Source organism: Hyperolius riggenbachi, chromosome 3 (genome assembly GCF_040937935.1).
Source record: "Hyperolius riggenbachi isolate aHypRig1 chromosome 3, aHypRig1.pri, whole genome shotgun sequence".
Classification (NCBI taxonomy): domain Eukaryota; kingdom Metazoa; phylum Chordata; class Amphibia; order Anura; family Hyperoliidae; genus Hyperolius; species Hyperolius riggenbachi.
This window is the reverse complement of record NC_090648.1, coordinates 415,222,215-415,239,367: the sequence shown is the minus strand read 5'-3', so window position 1 is coordinate 415,239,367 and position 17,153 is coordinate 415,222,215. Positions and strand designations below refer to the sequence as shown.

The window sequence follows — 17,153 nt, the reverse complement described above, 5'->3', positions numbered from 1 at the left end:
GCTGTTGCCTTACAATCGCAAACTCTGTTTTGAAGGACACATTTCCACAGCATCTGGCGTGCTTTTATTTTGGCCTTAAAAAGAAAGTGCATTTTTTCAAACAGCCAACAGAAATTGCTTTCTTTATTTTATTGAAGTAAATTTAGATTCTGTTGGTTGCAGTTGTCCTGTTTATTGCTCTTTTATAGACCTGTTTGTTTCCCATGTTGTGTTTACTTTTAATAAACCTGGTTTCTGCAACTTTATTCAGAGGCTGTGGGGTTTATTTCCAGGGTAGGAAGGCATTTTAAAATGCCACCCTGAAATGGCGTTGTGCACAAAAAAGATTAACCTCTTCATACACAAGACCATAATCGCGTTATCATTTTCAACAAAATAATGTCTAAAAGGTGAAAAATGTCAAGCAGTTTGCCGCCAGCAATTGTGTTGCAATGCACTGCATGCCTGTCTGGCCTCTGAGGGGTTATCCGAGGATTAAAATAGTTCCTCAGTAAAACCTCTACTGGCTGTTCAGCGAGTCCCCAGGGAAGATGAAATGGAATGACTCCAGAGGCAGGAAGAGGAATATAATATTGTTCTGTCCAACTGCTGATACAGAGCCCCAAACACAACAAGTGCCAGAGCGGGATAATGGCAGCTTGAATGACATATTCTACTTTCTACTTCCTTTTTTTATTCGGTTTTGTTCTTGATGGAAAGGAAAAACCACAGCACAGATTCCAAAAGAAAGGAATCTACTGCTTTCACTGAATCTGAACTTTTCACAGAGAAAGGAGCCAATGTTGGTCCAAACAAAGGCATTCTTTCTGAAGGACTTCCGAGAGCAAAAATCTTCAGATATCATGTCATAGCATGACTGATATCCGTTTTTGCCATCATTTTGTGGCTCAGAAAAGAAGAGGTTAAAAGTTTGTTCTTTATTTTCACATATGCTGCAAAAATGTATAAAGGAAAGAATTAACATGCTCAATATTTTAATGTGAAAACACTTCAATCCCCCTTAGTATTTATCCAGTGGTGATGTTGAATGCCATTAATGCCTTTATTGATGGAGACTTATTTGCAAATAGAAGACAGTGACAACTGGTCAGAGACACACTGCATTCTGTATGTTCAGTCTGCATCCACTTTATAGAGGAATGCACAAAGCATTCATCTTTTGTATTGACATTACTAACTCATAATACATAAAGTATTTTTTTTCCTTTACTCTTTAGGCCAGAAACCCAGTAGGAATCTCTGCAACACTTTAAAATCACCACAGCGTTGTGTGCAGCGATTCCTAGGACATCCGAGATTCCCTGACACATGGAAGCGCTGTACAGTAACCTGTACAGCACTTCCTATTTGCGTTTTGTTGTTGTTAAAACTTTATTATACTTACCAGGTGTCCTCCTTCCGTCTGTAGCCCAACTCCCTAAAGGGAGAGGTCACGGGTGCTTTTCTATGACCAGTCTGGGGCTACGGACAGAAGAAGGAAATACAGAGACCCGGTACGTATAATAAAGTTTTATTAAAGGGTTATTGTTCGGCCCCCAAAGTGCTGCATAATCACTTTGATAAGGGATTTATGCAGCGCTTATATACTTTGCATTGAGCCCAAACACGCTCAAGATTCTGCATGTCCTGCGATTGCAATCACTGCTAATGGCAATCACACTTATTTGTTCCCCACACACTTACTTTTATTGCAAAGCGTTTTTGGGAGTCACCGGCGATTGTCGACATTCCCAAAACGCTGCCAAAAACACCCTAGTGGGTTCCTACTCTTAGGGCTAAAACCCACTAGCAGCGTTTTCTAAGCGCTAGCGATTTGAAAAAGCTAACCTGTAGTTTAAAACAGTTTAAGAAGAGGAAGTTGATATGAAATGGGCAGCATGGAGGCTTAGTGGCTAGCGATCTCGCCTTGCAGCCATGGGTCCCCGGTTCGAATCCCAGCCAGGGAATAGGGAGTTTGTATGTTCTCCCCGTGTCTCCGGGCACTCAGGTTTCTTCCCACATCCCAAAAACATACACAGATAAGTTAATTGGCTTCCCCCTAAAATTGGCCATAGACTACAATACATACACAACACAATACATGAATAGACATATGACTTTGATAGGGATTAGATTGTGCGCGCCTCTGAGGGTCAGTTAAGTGACAAGATAATATATTCTGTACAGCGCTGCAGTAGATGTTGGCGCTATATAAATACTAAATAATAATATGAAGTTGCCTACTTTCAGCAAAACCACTCAAGCGTGAGATAAATAATGAACCTAAATATTCCAAAAAAAACAAATCTCCTAGAATGCAATGCATGTCTCAGGACTAAGCTCCTCAGGCAAAATTCAAGAGCAAAATCTCAAAAAGCTGTAAGTGAAAATAAACTGATTAAATAAATTGTATCTTTCTTTCTAATGCTAAATAGGTATTTTCCAAAAAATCTTATTTTGATTTTAAAGCCACTTTACTACTGAGCACTGTTTATATATGGTGCTCGACTGCCAGTCCTCAGCCAAAGCACCATATACTGTATATACGGCGCTCAGTAAATGCGCCTGCATTCCCCTCCCACAGGTAATATCCCATGGGACCCAGCAGTACACTGTAGCCCGATCCTGTGGGTAGTTCCAGAGCGGCCAATCGGTGAACTGACAGTCACATGATCGCAGTGATCATGTGATCACTGAGATCATAACAATAGAGAAGAGTGGCACAGTGCGTTTGTGTGCATCTCCTCCCGATAATGTACTGCGGGACCTGGCTCTACACTGTAGCAGAGTCCCATAGCAAGTAGCAGAGCAGCCACTCGGTAATCACAGTGATACCTTTTTTTCTCCTATAAATTAAGCATGGTGCAAAAAATTCTGCTGTGGAATTTCAGTCCATAAAAATGCAAATGTACTCAACTAATTCTAACCCCCTCCCCCCCCCCCCCCCCCCCAGTTCTCTGACAATGAGGCTGAGGTATTAGTTTTTGGGGTCAGAGAAAAATGGTGCATAGTGCAGATGTTTCAAAATGGCGCCGCATTGAAAACATAGCCCTAACGTTATTTAGCAATATCAATGTTTAATTATGGCGCACAGACGAAAAACTAATTGAAAGGTTAAATTGTTAAGCGCCATATCGCTAATTACTTTATTGTCTATAACGTTAATTAACCCACCGTGAGGAGGTTTTCTTCAGCTGCTGGCTCATTCACTGACATAATGTCCTCGTATGTGGTGGCTTCTCAAGTTTCAAAATAAGCAGTAGGAGGGAGGAGAGAGGAGTGGACGGGTGGAGAGCGGACATGTTAGCCCTGCCACCTCTGCCGTCTAGGAAAAGCAGATCCTGGGATGAGGATGGTGGGCACAGCGCGGGGATGATGCTGGCAGGAAGAGAGCGCACCAGCAGGAGCTGGAATGCCACACAGGCAGCAGTGTTCTGGGTGAACCACATGGGATTGGCTGCCTGACCACTTTCAGCACACCTAGACAGCAGGCACTGCCAGCCAGCCAGCCATCAGCCTGGAGCATCATGCACAGGGTAAGAACGTACTTTCAACAACTTGCTTTGTCTTCCGAAACCAAAATACATACAACTTTACCTGTAACATCCAATAATACCAAATTGGTAATACACAAGTTTGAGAGACACTCAGTACTCCATTGTTCCAGCCATTTTGCATATTATTGACCTTGAAAAGTGAGCTATTGACGTTTTCATGGATTTTGCTTGAGAATTACAAGTCTAGATATTCTTCTTGAGGTAAGACACCTCTTGTTTCTTTCTTGCCTTAATTCACATACATGTATCCAGCTATATTGGGCATCTCTCAACCAGTTTCCCACAATTGGTGTCTTTATATTCAAGAGACATTGAAAAATTAGTTTTAGGAAAATGCATGCTAAATATCAATTAAAAATAAAACAGTACAGACAATAAAATAAAAGACAATCGCACCGCACCATTTTCACTTGCACATTACCTTGCTCAGGGTGCGCCGACAGGGTAGTTTGCATAGCTCTGCCCTTCGCATAGGTCCCTGCTGGACAGGATGTACCAGGTTTTGCACCAGACCACCACTTCAAAAATCTGAGCAGATTATTGTGGTGCCATAGACTTCAATGCAAATGCCTGCCATGCGGTACCACTCAGCAATGCACTGCAGAGTCTGTGTCACCTCTTCATCATCGTAAGCACTTCCAGCGCATTGTGCCGCGCCGCGGGGCGAGTGGCCAGCCTCATATACTAATAGCCACTGTGGTGGGGGAGTGTAACGCAATGTGAAGCGGTGCATTATGTGTAAAAAGGGCCTAAAAGGAAATAAAAATGGCAGCCACCATATGCTTCTTACTTCAGGTTCTCTTTGAACAATAACTTTACTGAATTTAACCACTTCAGCCCACAGAACCTTTTACCCTGACCATCAGGAGCCATTTGCACCTGTCAGCACTTCTCTCATTCATTTGGCCATAAGTGTATCACTGCTTCTCACACCTGAATGATCTATATCTTGTTTCTTCACCACAAATTAGGCTTTTTCTGAGCAATACATGTTTTCAGCAATTACTTTATTTTCTATGCATTTCATCGGGAAAAACAAGAAAAAAAATACACATTCTCCAACTCCATCCCCTATAGTTTTAAAATAAGCAATGCTTCTATAAATAAAATCCACCCATTTTATTTGCCTGTTAATCCCGGTTATCACAACTTTTAAGTTATGTTACTAGTTACAATGTATGGTGACAATATCTTATCTGGAAATAAAGGTGTATTTTTTCAGTTGTTTTTTTTGCATACAGCTAATAATTACAAGCCCTAATTTACTAAAATAACAGTAATATACTCTCTTGACATATATATTAGTGTTTGTTTGGTAACTGGGGGTGGGCTTTGAGAGGGATTGATTTTATAAATGTTTAATAAAAAATGTATGGAGACAGTAATTGTATCTTTTTGCGACTATATGGCGATATAAACACTATCCTGTGTTACCAGGAAGTGTTCAGGTTTTTTTTGTTTTTTTACACTCTTTTTTTTTACTATTGTTACTAAGAATGGACATGGCCTCTGATCTGAGTCATGTCCATTCATTCAGGTACTGTGATTAGCCCAGGGGAAAGCTTGTTCAGCAATCTCAGAACTGCACGACCGGCGGGAGCATGCCACATATATAGAGGACGCGCCGGTACGTCCTGCTAGCGGCAATAGAACTCAAACTGCACGCATTAAAACGTCCAGTTTGAGTGAACCGGCTAATGTAACGAAAAACATTGATTATTTTTCTACAATATTAATTTACAAATGATTTAATCAATGTTTTTTTTCATTGTAAGAGCTTTCCTTACCATGATTCACATTCTTAAATGTATATCAGATGGCATATTTACTGCTAGCAAGGTGAATCAATGTGGAATGTATTTTTTTTTTTACCTCTGTAAGGTGAGCAAGTACATCACCTGATCTCCCAGAGTGCCCCATACACATCCACCCCTCAGTGGGAATAAATATAGAGGCATATTAGTACCTGAAAAATGTTCCTACAATGTGTAAAGTTGGTAAAAAAAAAAAAAAAAAAAAAAGGAAAATATATTTTTTAGAAATAAGGGTCCCACAATATATATTCTTTTGATACCCCCTTGTGTAAATTAGCCTCCACTGATTACGCAATGGGACTTATTAGCAATGGCAATGGCCATATTTAGGCCATGAATAGGACTCCCCCTTGGTGGGGTTAAAAGCAAATGGTTTTTACTTTCTGGACGACCATAGTATTTTAAAAATGCTATAAAAATAAAAATATGTAAAATAAAAGGAAAAATGTTACATAGATTTCAGAACTCCACATTTTTTTAGCAATGTCTAGGCTAGTCTAACAATCAGTATTTGCTAGTCGTAATTTCTGGTACTCTTAAAGAAAAGTACATCTGTAGTTTAGCTGACATGGGGCTTCTTCAAGCCCCATGTAGTTGTTCTGGTCCCTCGCCATCATTCTGGGCTGCTCAATTTAGCCACTCTGCTTTTCTGAAAGCTGCATGCGTAGCCCCGTGCAGCGTACCTTCTCCATCGCGCTCCCGTAGCATTCTGTGCTTGTGCAATAAGTGTGTTATTGAGGAGGCGCGGCCGGGTTTTGCATGCGCAGTAGCCTGCAACTGGCAGAGTTGGCCAGCTTTTAGAGGGGGACAGCAACTGAACAAAGCAAAACAGAATGATGGAAAGGAACCAGGAGGACTTTAGGGGTCTGAAAGAAGCTCCAGATAAATTAAACAGGGCAGATGTATTTCACTTTAGGTACCTTTTCAGAAAAATGACATATTGTAGAATGTTATTATTTAGGATACCCATTTTACATTAGTTATCTTGTTTTGGCAGTTGAAACACTTCTTATACTCTAATGCTCTGTCTACATGGAGCGATCCGGCGGATCGCCTCTTCCGCATATCCGCGCGTACCCGCTGTGTCCCCGCTCGTCCGCGCGTGCGTCGGATTCGATACCCGCTCGTCCCCGCCAGCGCCGCTTATCTTCCGCTCGATTCCCCGCGGCGAGATCGGACCTGTCGGATCTTATCAATCGAGCCGCATCAGCAGATCGATTGATAAGTAACATCGCAGCGTGTAGACCCGGCTTTATATCTATATATTGCTGTATTGCTATGAAATCCTACCCTGCCAGCGATGCTTTGCCTAGGCCATGATATCACAAAATCTTCTCCTCCCAGCGCAGTCTCACAAAGGTAAAAAAAAATATTCCACAGTGTCAGCAGTAAATATGTCATCACCTGTAATATATTGATAAACTAAATGTAATTCAGAGTGAGACAGAAATAAATTACAATTATTGCTGCCTGTGGTGTGAAATTAAAAAGTAATTCACTTTTTAAACTGAATAGCATAGCACTGATTTATTATGTTTTTAACCAAAGTTTAGATTTCTTCAATGTCCTCAAGAACATACATGTAGTAATGGGGGACTCTGTTGTTTTGTTTTCTTAATAACCCAAAATTTACAGTCAAAGCTATAATGAATGTCTGCTGTTATTAAAAATCTTTTATGTTTACTCACAACTTTAATAGGGTCAGTAACTCAAACTGACTGGCCCAGTTACAAAAGTGCACTGCAGAGTTAATAAGTGACACCATAATATTAAACGGAAGGAGACAACAGTAATTAAAAACATAGATCAACCCTCCCTATCCCTTCCTGGCACTGTCAGACAATTCAAAGGGCTGTCTATTGTCTGCCTCACAGTTGGGGATGGCCAGTTACATAGAGCTTCGGCAGGAAACCTGCACCTGCTGCCAAAAGGGCATTCTCTTTGTCAAGGTTACATTGCAGTACCTAAGTGCTGACCTCTAATAAATACAAATGTAAATGACGAGGCTGGCACAGCATATTTGGGCAGACTCTAGAGAAGGCCTAAACACTCTAGACATTGTAATGCTGGAGGAATTTCTGTTTAATGGAGCAAAGTCTTCATAAGCATGCACTATTGTCAAGGTCACTCTAACCAACAATGGTCCCTCTATGAAGTACTAATATATGGCAGGCACAAAGAAAGCAATTACTTTTGTTGGGCATTAGGCCAGCCATGCTAGTCATTGTCCTCATGTCCTGCAGGGTGCAGCAAGAAAATAGAGGCTAAGCTTTGGATGAATGCAAAAACCCAGCAAAACGTACCAAGCTGTTTTACAATATATGTAGACTGCTATGAAGTGTTATGAAAACAAGATTATCAGGACAGAATAGAATGCAGTATGTATGTACTGTATAAATTGTCACCTTGCAAAAAAAAATAATATTTTTTTCTTAAAGAATAAAACAATGCTATGTGTGTGAAGGCTATAAAGCTGGCCACAAATTCATTGATTCTAATTTTAGTTTACACATTTATGCTACTGCACATGCTCTAGCTGTTGACAAGCCCTTGTCGATGGTTTTGCCGATGGTTGTCAATGGTTTTGCGGAGGGGACAGTGCTAGAACAGCCAGTGGAGGACTGGGGAAGCCTCTAGAGCAGGCATGTGCAAACTTGGCCCTCCAGCTGTTAAGGAACTACAAGTCCCACAATGCATTGCAGGAGACTTACAGCCACAGTCATGACTCATAAAGGCAAATGCATTTTGGAACTTGTAGTTCCTTAACAGCTGGAGGGCCAAGTTTGCCCATGCCTGCTCTAGAGGATCTAGAGGCTTCCCTCAACTAAGGTACTAATTTGGGGCACTTTTCTCACTACAGGTACACTTTAAAGGGAATGTTCAGGGACAGTTAAAAAAAAAATCCAAATCCACTTACCTGGGGCTTCCTCCAGCCCGCGGCAGGTAGGAGGTACCCTCGGCACCGTTCCGCAGGCTCCCGTGGTCTCCGGTGGCCGACTCGACCTGGCCAGGCCGGCGGCCAGGTCGGGCATCTTCTGCGCTCCATTGTGCGGTCTACGCTGGCACACTGACGTCATTGGACGTCCTTCGGGCTGTACTGCGCAGGTTCAGTAGTTCTGAGCCTGCACAGTACAGCCCGGAGGACGTCCGATGACGTCAGCGCGCCGGCGTGGACCGCACAATGAAGCGCAGAAGAGGCCCGACCTGGCCGCCGGCCTGGCCAGGTCTGGTCGGCCACCGGAGACCACGGGAGCCTGCGGAGCGGCGCCGAGGGCACCTCCTGCCTGCCACGGGCTGGAGGAAGCCCCAGGTAAGTGGATTTGGATTTTTACTTTTTTTTTTAACTGTCCCTGAACCTTCCCTTTAAACTGATTATCATAATTCAATCAATCAATTAATCTGAATATATATATATATATATATATATATATATATATATATATATATATATATATATATATATATGTGTGTGTGTGTGTAACGATAGGTGTCAGCAACCAGAGAGAATCTGATTCTTGGCGATCTGCAGTATCCCCAAGAATACAGATTTACCTGATTATTGAGAATCTGCAGAATCGCCAATAATCCAAGTATAACTAACCTCTAGACACCTGAAGCGTGTAAGTGTTTGGTGTAACAGTAGGAATTGGACCACCGGGGTAGCAGGTGGTCCAATAAGTAGAGAAGACTCTACTGCAGTCAAGGGCTCCAGGAGGGGGAGTCCTTGACTGGTTTTGCAGCAGTGCCCCCTCTGAGGAGCAGGGGACCCCTGCAGGAGGACTGAGCACCCTAGGGGTGGGTGACAGCCAGAAAGGTCGGGCAGACCGGGTCGGCAACACACAGGCAGATAAAGTACAGAAACAGGAGACTGATTCGGTAACCAGGGACAGGCAGGGTCGGCAACAGTAGTCAGATGTGCGAAGGTACCAAATCAGAAAGCAGAAGAGAAGTCAGGAGAGTTACAATTCATAAACAGATAATCAATATGCCTAGTCTAGAGTGTGAGGTCCGTGGTCCCACACCCAGGAACTAGTCTAAGGCATAACACAGATGATATACAGTGTTCCTAGTCTGGGGTGTGAGGTCCGTGGTCTCTACATCCTGGAACTGGTCTAAGGAATAACACAGATGATATACAGTATTCCTAGTCTGGGGTGTGAGGTCCGTGGTCTCTACACCCTGGAACTGGTCTAAGGAATAACACAGATGATATACAGTATTCCTAGTCTGGGGTGTGAGGTCCGTGGTCTCTACACCCTGGAACTGGTCTAAGGAATAACACAGATGATGCACAGTATTCCTAGTCTGGGGTGTGAGGTCCGTGGTCTCTACACCCTGGAACTGGTCTAAGGAATAACACAGATAATGATACAGTGAACTGGCTAAGTGTGGATTCCCAGGTCCACCTGGTTCCACCACACTGAAGGATCTGACTAAGGTCTGAGTGCTAACACATAGGTATTGGCAGCGCCAGACAACCAGCAACTGATCAGCAAGAGATATATATAGCAAAGTGCTCCACAGCGCCGCCCAGCTCCCATCAACCAATCACCTGCTAAGCCGGGATCAGCTGACCGCCTCGATCAGCTGACCCTTCTTCTATTGGCATAAAGAGCCTGTCTTGCGGCGCATAGCTCTCCATCTGTGTGCACTACTAGGTCCAGACAAACCAGACGCATGTTGCTGCGGGGAAACCGCCGCTCTGTGTGCGGACACCGCCGCCTCACTGTCAGAACGCTCGGCGGTTTCTCCGCAATCCATCACAATATATATATAAAATCTGGTGCTTATGTATTCTTCACAGCAGGATTTTTCTAAGTTTGCCCATTGGAGCTGCTTTGTAGGAATGAACTGGCTTGTGGCGCTAAGTAAATGTTTATTGGGGCAAAAACAGAATACTGCAATAGATGAATAGATGCGTTTTGAGTCCTATGGGAGAAAAGCGCTTTACAAATGTTATTGTATTGTATTATTGTATTGTATGAACCTATACATTGTAATGAAAAGAATCGCCCCTTCAAAATATTTCCATTTTGTTGCCTTAAATGAAGACCCATTTTTTTCCCACTACCTGTGTCAATGCGCTGTGTAACCATATACGGTAGTTATTACATTGTCCTATAGATGTGGCTCCAACCCAGTCTATGCAATATTTGGCCATGTTTACAGAACTGTTAAAAAATTCAGTCAAATTGGATAATGATCATTGGTGGACTACAATCCCATCCCACAGATTGTAAGCAGGAGTTTTGGCTCTGGGAAGGCCCAGTGAGAAGATTCATCTCTGACCTTTTTGTCATTCTTCCCATTGACAACTTTCTGGCAGCCAAAAAAAAGGTTCCGGCAAAATGCTGTCAAATTGCTTGAAGAAATCCTGACAAGTTCCCCAGACCCTGCTGCATAAAAACACCTCCACAACAGTATTCTACCACCTCCATGCTTTTTTTTTCATCAACCAAAGGAGTTTATTGTTAAAATTTCAACAGGTACAACAGCATATCAAACAATGATACAAAGAACCAAATATAGTAGCAAATATACATACAGCATACAGTCATATGATCTATCAAAGGAAACAAAAAGTAGTCCATAGAGTTCAAAACCTTGGTGCATTAGTCCAGAAAAGGCAGCGTGTATGGAAAGAGATTACGATCAACCAAAAAGGCTAGAAGGAGCATAAACACAAAATTACACATTGAAAGTCCAGCGGTCCCAAATTTTGTTGAACTTAGTGGGGCAGTTTCTATGTGCACATACCAGCTTCCTATAAAGTAAAAAAAAACGCTTATTCTGCTTTTCCAGTCCTCCAATTAGGGAGAAGTGGGAGATAGCCATCTAAAAGTTACACATTGTTTAGCAGCATAAAGGGTTTCATTTATGAATGCTTTATCAAATGTATACATATCCTCATCCATAAGGTGTAAGTTACATAATTTAATGTCGGGAGTAAATCACCTCCATGCTTTACATAGGTATGGCGTTCTTTAGACCAGTATTCGGTTTCCTTGTCTTATTATAAAGCCTTTTATTACATTTGTCCTCCAAATGTTGAGGTACATTTTGCTTAAGTGAAGACTTAGTGTGGTCTTTTGTTGAGGACTGGGATTTTTCTTCTTGCAACCCGTTTCGTACAGGTCACATTTGTTATCTTCTCTACTTCAAGGCTAGTTCACACTTAATATGTTGTTTGTGCGCAGAAAAAAAACTGACATTCTGCACGATGACGCTGCACGTTTTGTCAGTTTTCTGTATCAATTACATCAGCTGCTGTGAAAAAACGTGCGCGTTTTCCTGAATAGAAACACACTTAGTGTGCAGAAAAAGTATGCAGAAAAACGCGCACAGAAAACTGAAAGACAGGTGTGTTCCCTGCCTCAAAGTTGGCATAGGCTTTTCTGGTACCCTCTCTGAGCATAATCCTCCTTGTTCAACTAACCAGTTTATGGCCTGATCCAGGGAGGATACTAGTTATACACATTTTCCACTTTTTAATTAGAGATTTTACTGTGCTTCTATGAATTAGTAAAGTCTTAACATTTTTTCAAATGTATCTCCTGACGTGCCCCTATCCAAAATTTTTATATTTGAGAACTTTTGACAACAGTGCCTTTCTTACCCTTAGTTGATGGTTTGCTTTTTAACTGCACTATCAAGCACTAAAATGCTCCAGGAATGCCTGCTTTTATGCTGAGCTAATCAAAATTATTATAATGGATTGAGGAGTTAGGGGGTTGATTCTTTATCCATCTCAGTGACGCTTTATATGGAGCTGTTGCGATTATACATTTCACTTGGCAGTTAAGTTGCATTGGCTAAATATAGCAAGAAAAATATATTTGCCTGCAAAGCAGCAAAATGGCAAAGTTTTGAATACGGTTATTCTTTGATACTTTTTCTTTAATCATGGTATGCCAACCTTATACCATCTCTGACAGCATATCCATAGTACTTTTAAAAGTGTTTATGTCACTGCATTGTCCTCTATACTGTGCCCTAGAATTGCTAGTTGAGAGCTGGAGCCGCCTTTGTCGTAGGTACATTGCTGGAAAACAGTGGGCCAGTTTAACCTGCTGACTGCTACTAATTCTCTTCATAGCAGTTTGAAGAAGATGGACAATGAGCTTTTGACAACAATTTCAGCCTCAAACTTGATTGTACTTTGTGATGCCAACTCACCTCTACAACATCTACAAATTGCTTAATATTGCTTCACTTCCTCTGGCTCTCTTATTCCTGCAACTTTCGCATGTCCTTCACAGTGAACGTTAAAATCTGAACCTAGGTCTCTTCTGGTAACTGGCCCCCTAATTGGCAGCACCTTCTGCAAGGCTGCAACGCTGTGTCCTCTGACCCCTGTTGATTGCATCAGAGGTCAAAATTTGACTCCATAACAAGAACTTTGAAAATAATTTTCTGTTTACCTCCTCACCTATGCAAATAGATAAGTTGACCACCTGGCTACAGAGAATGTTTAAACCTCCATAAGATATAACTAAGTGGATTGAAACTCAAATTTCATATCTGTTGTAAAACATTAAACACAGCATAAAATTAAGAGGGGGGAAACGTTACGAGTGGAAGGGGTTAATAAATTCAAACTTGTAATTAACTCAGAAGCTAATTACCTAAGTAACAAGATTGCCAAATCACTTTAATCACCTAGATAAAGTATAATTTAATTTTAACATGTCATATGATGTTAGTGCTCCTTTATCTCTCACATAACTAAACTATTTTTGAATGAGCATCATATATATATTTATGCTGCTACAAACAGATATCCTGAGTATGGATTAGCATATAGTAGCTGCTTCCAGTTATTTTTCTTGCTTTCATTCTTTACCAATATTTCTATGGCATTGTCTCTGGCTTTTTGACTAAACAGCTACATTATGCAGAGGACAACTCAGAGCAGCTACAAATGATTTCTAAAATACACAGACGCTTCTTGAGGTGATATAATAATATTTAATTAAAAAGCAGAACAATAAGCTAAAAGTAGTGTTTCAGCATGCGTTCAATGCTTTTATCAGCAGCAAACAACCTATGTGACCTTCCCAGTTATTAGAACTTGGCCAGGATGAGTGAGGCTACTCTGCAGTGCCTCATTTTCTCATGTGGGCTCCTAAGAGGATGTGGTTTTTCCCTCCTACCCAAACTACTTTGCAGATGTTAACCATTTGGTAGTTGCTGTTTAACTGAGATGCTTAGTAAGACAAAAAAATATATATAGCAAAACTTCCATATTCTCCACTGAAAATTCAACTGTTAGAACTTATTATAATTATTAATTAACTGAGATATCAAAAAACAATTAAGTAGTTTAAGGTGTGTAGTATAGATCATTAAACAATTTTAGGATTTTTAGTGAAGTTATAATATCTGGTATTGTTTTGGTTAGAACACCACACTATGTAATTTGTTCATATTGTTTGATCCACAATCAGCCTCCATATAATCATCTTTACTACTGGCAGACGAGAAGAAAAAACAGACCGCACCAACTGCCATTATCTTTAACCCCCTAACAATGCTATAGGCTAAAACTTTTTTTTTTTTTAATAGATATACACATGCACAGAGGGAGATACTGGTTGCTTGGCAGTTTGAAACAGACATTTTTCCAACAATGCAACAAGGCTCCCACAGTGTGATGTCAGGACCTAGGTCCTAACATAACACTGTGGGAAGGATCACCACAGCAGCAGTACAGGCGCCCTTGGGGATCTATTCGAGTAAAGGTAAAGATTTCTCATGGGAAAAGGGGTATCAGCTACTGATTAGGATCTAGCTCAATCCTTGGTCACAGTTCCTCTTTAAACGTGCATTGGAATGATGATTTAAGAGCAGGCCATTAGCCCTGATTGTGGAACGTAATAGCCTGCTCAGTCAGCAGGAAGGCTGTGCACAGTACCTAAGAACCTGTGTAGACTGGATTGCCCGCGTGGGCACTGTCCATCACTGTCCATCAACTGTAGATATCACCTCATCTTAGGGAAGAGTAGGTAACTCGAAGGTACTGTGCAGTCTTCTAGTGATGTAGCATATATTAGTCTTACATGAAAACAAAGTTAAAGGAGGCCTCAAGTAGCTGTATGAATGGAGAACAAGAACTGTCAAAAAATAAAGAGAGCAGCTGTGCACATTGTCAATGTTCCTTATGTAGGCTGGATGGCTTGAGTGGGTACTGCCCAGAGGTCAGTACCAGCAGCTATGCTGAACTTTAAAAGCTGTAGACACACTAGTTGGGTGCACACTAAAGACTCATGGCAAACAACTAGAATTTTACCAAGTTAATGCACGTTTATTATGCCATGGTTCAAAAGCCACAATCAAATGTTGACAACAGAAACAGTCTGCTTACAGTAGTGGAAGGATATGTCACATAACATTAGGGAGAAAATTAGTCTGCTGTGAAACAGGCTAACTTAGTCAGTTTCCAACGAGGAGAAAAATAACCTGATAAGATGTGAGTGACTCAAGGGGAGAGGAGCAGGTAGAAGCAGGTCTCACTCTCTAGATCTGTTGTTTTGCCTCCTATTACACCATCTTGGCCACTATAGGAGACTTACAGTGGGGGCACCAACATGAAAGGGCCATTTCAGTATAAATACATAGGGTAGGTTGAAGATCTCTATGAACCTGGAGAGGTCTGAAGGTTCCCGCTGTATGGATGATGTACCCTTGTGTATTTTCAATTGAAATTGGTACCCCCACCTGTAGGGGATAGGTTTATCCTTGAGAATCAGGAGTAGTAGTCATTGGGCTCTCCTCAAGTGCAGTGGCGAGCGTGAAAGATCTTCTTGGATGGTGATGGAGGCTCCGTCAAAATCAGTGCTAGATTTTTGTCTTGCCGCTGTTATTATCAAATTTCTTGATGATGTAGTAGTGGATGCGGCACACGGCATCACGCAGTCTGGCCAGGTCGGTGCTTACAGGGGTGAGGGTTCTGTGCACTCTATCTTTTTTGATAGTAGTGTTCCTAGGGTTGTCAAGAAATGTATTGAACATGCCTATCAGAGTGGGGATAAGGTATCCTTGTCTGGTAGCTTCCAGAATACAGCACATGCGGAGGGTGTTCCTGTGCTGGCAGTTTTTTTGATCGTCCATTTTAAGTCTTTGATTTGCTAGGTATGTTCATCTAGGGTCTTTTCTTTGTCCACTTGAGTGTAATGGAGGCTTTCAATTTCTTTTTCACCATCATCTACCCTGTTTCCAAAGTGGAGCACTTCCTTATTGTTCCAGGTCCTCTTTGGTTGGAAAGGGATCTGATGCATTCATGGAAGTCCATTTCGACATAGGATTCTATCACATCTGAGGGTGAGAGGAAGACTGGCCTCTTTCTTTTTGGAGCATGAGCAGGCTGATTAGGAGGCTGGAGAGCCTCTCGCTTATGCATGGATGTGCTTGGCAGCATGAGGCTCTCCACCAGGGGATTCAAAATCTCCGTATTTAGGTTTCCTCATATGTGGCGGTTAAGAGTGCCAATGGTGTGATCCATGGGCCTGGTTCAGGCTACACAGCAGAAGCCCAACTCTGACACACATCTTCTCTGCGCCACTGGCAAGCCACACCCTGTAAGTATTTATTTTTGTACCAAAAGATTTGCCTTGGGTACACTTTATATTTCAAACCCAATATTAAATAATGTGTGTACCTTTCTTTTAAGTCTTTCAATAAAATTAATCTTTTTGTCAAAGTTTTAACTTATAAATGTTTATTTGAAAGCCCCGTCTAGGCAAAAATTGTAATGGCTGCCAAACCCTCCCAGTAGACTAGCAGAGTAGATAATTTAGGTAGTTTAAAAAGCTTATAAATACCATTTTTTATTTTTGTTGTTAACATGACCACTTGTAGTCCACCTTTCTGGGTTTAACTGTGTAATGTCATTGCTGTTCACATTAATATTAAAATATTTGCATGCTTTCTTTTTTGCACATATTTTGCTAGTCTATGCACCCATTAGATTAATAACTTTTTTTTTTTTTTTGCCTGAAAAGGGACAAAGCAGAAGCTATAAATATCCATTCATTATAAGCCTGTAGTATAGTAAAGCCAAAACATGAGTATTATCTTGTTCTTTTGAATTTGTTGAACAAATGCCTGTTAATTATTCACGTCTGTATAAAGGCTGGGCAAAGCATACATTATTGCTCAGTAATTATATCCTTGAAGTAGACTTTCCTCTCTTTCCTTCCCAATGTTTGTTGCTTCAGGTTGCTCTTAGAACTGACTAATACACCAAAATATAGAACGGAGGCCTGTAATTAAAGACATTATATGTTATTTTTGAGTAGGCTGCTTTCATTCTCTGCAAACCATTATGGTCCTGGCAAGTGCATAATACCACCCTATATACAGTCTCTATGTGTAAAATTGTGAGGACAGTCTAAATCGTCTGAAGAAAACCAAATTTTGGCATGGGTGATACAAGGAAAGTGGAAAAGAGGCCTCACTACTCATTGCTTGTGGTATCATAGTAAGCTGGAAATGAAGCATGTGAAATAAAAATACTATGTTAGTGGTAAAAACATATTATTTCACGCCTTGAGATCTATTTAAAGACATGAAGATACTGTCCAAGAAAGACAAAATAGAGGGTCAGCTTATGAGCAAGAACTTTAACCATCTCAGTCATATTACTAAAGTATATAGTCCTAACAATGTAACAGAAGTTCATTTACTGTATAAAATGAGTTTTGGTTTACAGTAAACATGGATCCCAGTCGAGAAAACTCATAGCCTCAGTACAAAGATGGCAACAACTGTGGTTTAGGCTTCCCTTGTATGAAAAACTGGTTTT

General features: G+C 41.2%; 1 protein-coding gene across 5 annotated transcripts in view; it reads left to right on the top strand.

The window, feature by feature from the left end:
* FGF1 (fibroblast growth factor 1) overlaps positions 1–17,153 on the top strand; it is a 204,726-nt gene that overhangs the window by 129,533 nt on the left and 58,040 nt on the right. Inside the window, exon 1 of one of the 5 annotated variants that reach the window (XM_068277512.1) lies at positions 3,421–3,515. The exons of the other annotated variants lie outside the window; for them this stretch is intronic. The gene's annotated coding sequence lies outside the window, so the exon portion shown is untranslated. Of the gene's footprint in view, positions 1–3,420; positions 3,516–17,153 lie in introns of those variants that run through there. 5 annotated transcript variants of the gene reach the window in all.